The sequence below is a fragment of the Drosophila suzukii genome, assembly GCF_043229965.1.
Source record: "Drosophila suzukii chromosome X unlocalized genomic scaffold, CBGP_Dsuzu_IsoJpt1.0 scf_Xc, whole genome shotgun sequence".
In the NCBI taxonomy this organism is placed as follows: domain Eukaryota; kingdom Metazoa; phylum Arthropoda; class Insecta; order Diptera; family Drosophilidae; genus Drosophila; species Drosophila suzukii.
The window spans coordinates 443959-453064 of NW_027255894.1; positions in this window are offsets into that span (position 1 = coordinate 443959).

The following is a 9106-nucleotide window of genomic DNA, read 5'->3' on the forward strand; positions in this document are numbered from 1 at the left end:
ATGAACCTCAGTTGAAGGAACGATCCACCTTGGTCAATGATTTGTTAGGTGCTTCCGATACAATTCGGTCAAGGACTGACAGACATCACGACCTAATTGAGGGTACCCCTCAATGGGGGGGAGAATGTTCGTACCCAAAGGTACTCAACATGACCACACCCAACAAATCAAGCAGTAGCCAAGTTGGGAACAGTACCAGGCGCTCAGTAGCACCCACTGCATATGAGAATTGCTGATCAGCATATTATATGTCTCACTAACTCACCGTCTCACCGACTCAACGGCACACTGACCGGCCAATGCAGTCAGCACATTTTGCAGTGTCAGCCAACTACGCAAAGCCAACTACGCAAACTGCTACCATAATCATAATTCCCTGATCTACTTTAGAATATAGCTTACTTCACTAATCATTACACTAAACTTCCGTGTTCCAAGTAGTATATAAACATGTTCCAAATGAAGAATAAAACAGTTATCAACACACCTCTTAACTCCGCGGTTCTACTTCCTACAACTGGGAATAGGGCTCGTAATACCCTATCTCAACTAGCAGCTAACCACGTTAGCCCACCCTCAGCGCAGCTCCAGCATCGCCTGTGGTCCGGCATCACAGTAACCATCGTTACCATTGCCGCGACGCGATCGTCCTGCCATAATAGCGTCCCCGTGCCAGCGACAAGTGCTCGTTACCCCCTTGTCCCACGGTGTGACCCGGAAGTGTCTACTTCGGTTAGGCACAAACAAATAATATATATACTTTATGGGGTCGGAAACGCTTCCTTCTGCCTGTTACATACTTTCCGACGAATCTAGTATACCCTTTTACTCTACGAGTAACGGGTATAATAAAACCGTTTTTATGTCATTGATTTTAATTTTGCAAAGGTTTACTGAAATGGGCCTTCTTTCCATCTTTAAAGCCCATAACTTGGTCAAATGAACTCGGATTTCGATATTGCATACCCTTATAGGCTTGTGGAATGATTATGTTGTTATCTGCATTAAAATATATAACTTTAAAGGTATTAAAAAAATATGACCGTTTTTTGTCATTGATTTTAATTTTGAGAAGGTTTACTGAAATGGGCCTTCTTTCCATCTTCAAAAGCCCATAACTTGGTCAAATGAACTCGGATTTCGATATGGCATACCTTTATAGGCTTGTGGAATGATTATGTTGTTATCTGCATTAAAATATATTATTTTAAAGGTAGTAAAAAATATGACCGTTTTTATGTCATTGATTATACCCGTTACTCGTAGAGTAAAAGGGTATACTAGACTCGTCGGAAAGTATGTAACAGGCAGAAGGAAGCGTTTCCGACCCCATAAAGTATATATATTCTTGATCAGGATCACTAGCCGAGTCGATCTAGCCATGTCCGTCTGTCCGTCTGTCCGTCTGTCTGTCCGGATGAACGCTGAGAACTCGGAAACTATGAGAGCTAGGCTATTGAGATTTGGCGTACAGATTCCTGAGCTTCTTGCGCAGCGCAAGTTTGTTTCAGTAGACTGCCACGCCCACTCCAACGCCCACAAACCGCCCAAAACTGTAACTCCTACAGTTTTGATGCTAGATAAAAAATTTTAACAGAAATGTATTGTTCTCATCAATACCTATCGATTGACCTAAAAAAAGTTTGCCACGCCCACTTAAACGCCCACAAACCGCGAAAACCTGTGACGTCCACAATTTGCATGCTAGATTAAAAAGTTTAACTGAAATGTATTGGTGTCGTCAATACCTATCGATTGATCCAAAAATAAATTTGCCACGCCCACTCTAACGCCCATAACGCTTAAATCTGTCTACCGCCGGTAGGTGGCGCATTTTAATCTCGCTTGGCTGCTTGCATATCTCCATTTCCCTTTGAGTAACGGGTATCTGATAGTCGAGGTACTCGACTATAGCGTTCTTCCTTGTTTTAATTTTGCGAAGGTTTACTGAAATGGGCCTTCATTCCATCTTTAAAAGCCAATAACTTGGCCAAAAGGACTCGGATTTCGATATGGCATACCTCTATTGGCTTGTGGAATGATTATGTTGTTATGTGCACTAAAATATATAACATTAAAGGTAGAAAAAAATATGACCGTTTTTATGTCATTGATTTTAATTTTGCGAAGGTTTACTGAAATGTGCCTTCTTTCCATCTTTAAAAGCCCATTACTTGGTCAAATGAACTCGGATTTCGATATGGCATACCTAAATAGGCTTGTGGAATGATTATGTTGTTATCAGCATTAAAATAAATAATTTTAAAGGTAGTAAAAAATATGACCGTTTTTATGTCATTGATTTTAATTTTGCAAAGGTTTACTGAAATGGGCCTTCTTTCCATCTTAAAAGCCCATAACTTGGTCAAATGAACTCGGATTTCGATATTGCATACCCTTATAGGCTTGTGGAATGATTATGTTGTTATCTGCATTAAAATATATAACTTTAAAGGTATTAAAAAAATATGACCGTTTTTTGTCATTGCTTTTAATTTTGAGAAGGTTTACTGAAATGGGCCTTCTTTCCATCTTCAAAAGCCCATAACTTGGTCAAATGAACTCGGATTTCGATATGGCATACCTTTATAGGCTTGTGGAATGATTATGTTGTTATCTGCATTAAAATATATAATTTTAAAGGTTGTAAAAAATATGACCGTTTTTATGTCATTGATTTTAATTGTGCAAAGGTTTACTGAAATGGGCCTTCTTTCCATCTTTAAAGGCCCATAACTTGGTTAAATTAACTCGGATTTCGATATTGCATACCCTTATAGGCTTGTGGAATGATTATGTTGTTATCTGCATTAAAATATATTACTTTAAAGGTATTAAAAAAATATGACCGTTTTTTGTCATTGATTTTAATTTTGAGAAGGTTTACTGAAACGGGCCTTCTTTCCATCTTCAAAAGCCCATAACTTGGTCAAATGAACTCGGATTTCGATATGGCATACCTTTATAGGCTTGTGGAATGATTATGTTGTTATCTGCCTTAAAATATATAACTTTAAAGGTAGTAAAAAATATGACCGTTTTTATGTCATTGATTTTAATTTTGCGAAGGTTTACTGAAATGTGCCTTCTTTCCATCTTTAAAAGCCCATAACTTGGTCAAATGAACTCGGATTTCGAAATGGCATACCTTTATAGGCTTGTGGATTGATTTTGTTGTTATCTGCATTAAAATATTTAACTTTAAAGGTAGTAAAAAATATGACGGTTTTTATGTCATGGACTTTAATTTTGGGAAAATTTACTGAAATGGGCCTTCTTTACATCTTTAAAAGCCCATAATTTGACCAAAATGACTCGGATTTCGATATGGCATACCTCTATGGGCTTGAGGAATGATTATGTTGTTATCTGCATTAAAATATATAACTTTAAATGTAGTAAAAAATATGACCGTTGTTATTTAATTGATTTTTATTTTGCGAAGGCTTACAGAAATGGGCCTTCTTTCTATTTTTAAAAGCCCATAACTTGGTCAAATGAACTCGTATTTCGATTTGGTATACGTTTATGGGCTTGTGGAATGATTATGTTGTTATCTGCATTAAGATATTTAACTTTAAAGGTAGTAAAAAATATGACGGTTTTTATGTCATGGACTTTAATTTTGGGAAGGTTTACGGAAATGGGCCTTCTTTACATCTTTAAAAGTCCATAACTTGGCCAAAAGGACTCGGATTTCGATATGGCATACCTCTATTGGCTTGTGGAATGATTATGTTGTTATGTGCATTAAAGTATATAACATTAAAGGAGTAAAAAATATGACCGTTTTTATGTCATTGATTTTAATATTGAGAGGTTTACTGAAAAATGCCTTCTTTCCATCTTTAAAAGCCCATCACTTGGTCAAATGAACTCAGATTTCGATATGGCATACCTTAATAGGCTTGTGGAATGATTATGTTGTTATCAGCATTAAAATATATAACTTTAAAGGTAGTAAAAAATATGACCGTTTTTATGTCATTGATTTTAATTTTGCAAAGGTTTACTGAAATGGGCCTTCTTTCCATCTTTTAAGCCCATAACTTGGTCAAATGAACTCGGATTTCGATAGTGCATACCCTTATAGGCTTGTGGAATAACTATATTGATATCTGCATTAAAATATATAACTTTAAAGGTAGTAAAAAAATATGACCGTTTTTATGTCATTGATTTTAATTTTGAGAAGGTTTACTGAAATGGGCCTTCTTTCCATCTTTAAAAGCCCATAACTTGGTCAAATGAACTCGGATTTCGATATGGCATACCTTTATAGGCTTGTGGAATGATTATGTTGTTATCTGCATTAAAATATATAACTTTAAAGGTAGTAAAAAATAAGACCGTTTTTATGTCATTGATTTTAATTTTGCGAAGGTTTACTGAAATGGGCCTTCATTCTATCTTTAAAAGCCAATAACGTTGCCAAAAGGACTCGGATTTCGATATGGCATACCTCTATTGGCTTGTGGAATGATTATGTTGTTATGTGCACTAAAATATATAACATTAAAGGTAGAAAAAAATATGACCGTTTTTATGTCATTGATTTTAATTTTGCGAAGGTTTACTGAAATGTGCCTTCTTTCCATCTTTAAAAGCCCATTACTTGGTCAAATGAACTCGGATTTCGATATTGCATACCCTTATAGGCTTGTGGAATGATTATGTTGTTATCTGCATTAAAATATATAACTTTAAAGGTATTAAAAAAATATGACCGTTTTTTGTCATTGATTTTAATTTTGAGAAGGTTTACTGAAATGGGCCTTCTTTCCATCTTCAAAAGCCCATAACTTGGTCAAATGAACTCGGATTTCGATATGGCATACCTTTATATGCTTGTGGAATGATTATGTTGTTATCTGCATTAAAATATATAACTTTAAAGGTAGTAAAAAATATGACCGTTTTTATGTCATTGATTTTAATTTTGCAAAGGTTTATTGAAATGGGCCTTCTTTCCATCTTTAAAGGCCCATAATTTGATCAAAATGAATCGGATTTCGATATGGCATACCTCTATGGGCTTGAGGAATGATTATGTTGTTATCTGCATTAAAATATATAACTTCAAATGTAGTAAAAAATATGACCGTTGTTTTTTAATTGATTTTTATTTTGCGAAGGCTTACAGAAATGGGCCTTCTTTCCATCTTTAAAAGCCCATAACTTGGTCAAATGAACTCGTATTTCGATATGGTATACGTTTATGGGCTTGTGGAATCATTATGTTGTTATCTGCATTAAAATATATAATTTTAAAGGTAGTAAAAAATATGACCGTTTTTATGTCATTGATTTTAATTTTGCGAAGGTTTACTGAAATGTGCCTTCTTTCCATCTTTAAAAGCCCATAACTTGGTCAAATGAACTCGGATTTCGATATGGCATACCTTTATAGGCTTGTGGATTGATTTTGTTGTTATCTGCATTAAAATATTTAACTTTAAAGGTAGTAAAAAATATGACGGTTTTTATGTCATGGACTTTAATTTTGGGAAGGTTTACTGAAATGGGCCTTCTTTACATCTTTAAAAGTCCATAACTTGGCCAAAAGGACTCGGATTTCGATATGGCATACCTCTATTGGCTTGTGGAATGATTATGTTGTTATGTACATTAAAATATATTACATTAAAGGTAGAAAAAAATATGACCGTTTTTATGTCATTGATTTTAATTTTGAGAGGTTTACTGAAAAATGCCTTCTTTCCATCTTTAAAAGCCCATCACTTGGTCAAATGAACTCGGATTTCGATATTGCATACCCTTATAGGCTTGTGGAATGGTTATATTGTTATCTGCATTAAAATATATAACTTTAAAGGTAGTTAAAAAAAATATGACCGTTTTTATGTCATTGATTTTAATTTTGAGAGGGTTTACTGAAATGGGCCTTCTTTCCATCTTTAAAAACCCATTTCATGGACAAATGAACTCGCATTTTGATATGGCATACCTAAATAGGCTTGTGGAATGATTATGTTGTTATCAGCATTAAGATATATAACTTTAAAGGTAGTAAAAAATATGACCGTTTTTATGTCATTGACTTTAATTTTGCAAAGGTTTACTGAAATGGGCCTTCTTTCCATCTTTAAAAGCCCATAACTTGGTCAAATGAACTCGGATTTCGATATGGCATACCTTTATATGCTTGTGGAATGATTATGTTGTTATCTGCATTAAAATATATAACTTTAAAGGTAGTAAAAAATATGACGGTTTTTATGTCATGGACTTTAATTTTGCGAAGGCTTACAGAAATGGGCCTTCTTTCTATTTTTAAAAGCCCATAACTTGGTCAAATGAACTCGTATTTCGATTTGGTATACGTTTATGGGCTTGTGGAATGATTATGTTGTTATCTGCATTAAAATATATAATTTTAAAAGTAGTAAAAAATATGACCGTTTTTATGTCATTGATTTTAATTTTGCGAAGGTTTACTGAAATGTGCCTTCTTTCCATCTTTAAAAGCCCATAACTTGGTCAAATGAACTCGGATTTCGATATGGCATACCTTTATAGGCTTGTGGATTGATTTTGTTGTTATCTGCATTAAGATATTTAACTTTAAAGGTAGTAAAAAATATGACGGTTTTTATGTCATGGACTTTAATTTTGGGAAGGTTTACGGAAATGGGCCTTCTTTACATCTTTAAAAGTCCATAACTTGGCCAAAAGGACTCGGATTTCGATATGGCATACCTCTATTGGCTTGTGGAATGATTATGTTGTTATGTGCATTAAAATATATAACATTAAAGGAGTAAAAAATATGACCGTTTTTATGTCATTGATTTTAATATTGAGAGGTTTACTGAAAAATGCCTTCTTTCCATCTTTAAAAGCCCATCACTTTGTCAAATGAACTCAGATTTCGATATGGCATACCTTAATAGGCTTGTGGAATGATTATGTTGTTATCAGCATTAAAATATATAACTTTAAAGGTAGTAAAAAATATGACCGTTTTTATGTCATTGATTTTAATTTTGCAAAGGTTTACTGAAATGGGCCTTCTTTCCATCTTTTAAGCCCATAACTTGGTCAAATGAACTCGGATTTCGATAGTGCATACCCTTATAGGCTTGTGGAATAACTATATTGTTATCTGCATTAAAATATATAACTTTAAAGGTAGTAAAAAAATATGACCGTTTTTATGTCATTGATTTTAATTTTGAGAAGGTTTACTGAAATGGGCCTTCTTTCCATCTTTAAAAGCCCATAACTTGGTCAAATGAACTCGGATTTCGATATGGCATACCTTTATAGGCTTGTGGAATGATTATGTTGTTATCTGCATTAAAATATATAACTTTAAAGGTAGTAAAAAATATGACCGTTTTTATGTCATTGATTTTAATTTTGCGAAGGTTTACTGAAATTGGCCTTCATTCTATCTTTAAAAGCCAATAACGTTGCCAAAAGGACTCGGATTTCGATATGGCATACCTCTATTGGCTTGTGGAATGATTATGTTGTTATGTGCACTAAAATATATAACATTAAAGGTAGAAAAAAATATGACCGTTTTTATGTCATTGATTTTAATTTTGCGAAGGTTTACTGAAATGTGCCTTCTTTCCATCTTTAAAAGCCCATTACTTGGTCAAATGAACTCGGATTTCGATATTGCATACCCTTATAGGCTTGTGGAATGATTATGTTGTTATCTGCATTAAAATATATAACTTTAAAGGTATTAAAAAAATATGACCGTTTTTTGTCATTGATTTTAATTTTGAGAAGGTTTACTGAAATGGGCCTTCTTTCCATCTTCAAAAGCCCATAACTTGGTCAAATGAACTCGGATTTCGATATGGCATACCTTTATATGCTTGTGGAATGATTATGTTGTTATCTGCATTAAAATATATAACTTTAAAGGTAGTAAAAAATATGACCGTTTTTATGTCATTGATTTTAATTTTGCAAAGGTTTATTGAAATGGGCCTTCTTCCCATCTTTAAAGGCCCATAATTTGATCAAAATGACTCGGATTTCGATATGGCATACCTCTATGGGCTTGAGGAATGATTATGTTGTTATCTGCATTAAAATATATAACTTCAAATGTAGTAAAAAATATGACCGTTGTTTTTTAATTGATTTTTATTTTGCGAAGGCTTACAGAAATGGGCCTTCTTTCCATCTTTAAAAGCCCATAACTTGGTCAAATGAACTCGTATTTCGATATGGTATACGTTTATGGGCTTGTGGAATCATTATGTTGTTATCTGCATTAAAATATATAATTTTAAAGGTAGTAAAAAATATGACCGTTTTTATGTCATTGATTTTAATTTTGCGAAGGTTTACTGAAATGTGCCTTCTTTCCATCTTTAAAAGCCCATAACTTGGTCAAATGAACTCGGATTTCGATATGGCATACCTTTATAGGCTTGTGGATTGATTTTGTTGTTATCTGCATTAAAATATTTAACTTTAAAGGTAGTAAAAAATATGACGGTTTTTATGTCATGGACTTTAATTTTGGGAAGGTTTACTGAAATGGGCCTTCTTTACATCTTTAAAAGTCCATAACTTGGCCAAAAGGACTCGGATTTCGATATGGCATACCTCTATTGGCTTGTGGAATGATTATGTTGTTATGTACACTAAAATATATTACATTAAAGGTAGAAAAAAATATGACCGTTTTTATGTCATTGATTTTAATTTTGAGAGGTTTACTGAAAAATGCCTTCTTTCCATCTTTAAAAGCCCATCACTTGGTCAAATGAACTCAGATTTCGATATGGCATACCTTAATAGGCTTGTGGAATGATTATGTTGTTATCAGCATTAAAATATATAACTTTAAAGGTAATAAAAAATATGACCGTTTTTATGTCATTGATTTTAATTTTGCAAAGGATTACTGAAATGGGCCTTCTTTCCATCTTTTAAGCCCATAACTTGGTCAAATGAACTCGGATTTCGATATTGCATACCCTTATAGGCTTGTGGAATGGTTATATTGTTATCTGCATTAAAATATATAACTTTAAAGGTAGTTAAAAAAAATATGACCGTTTTTATGTCATTGATTATAATTTTGAGAGGGTTTACTGAAATGGGCCTTCTT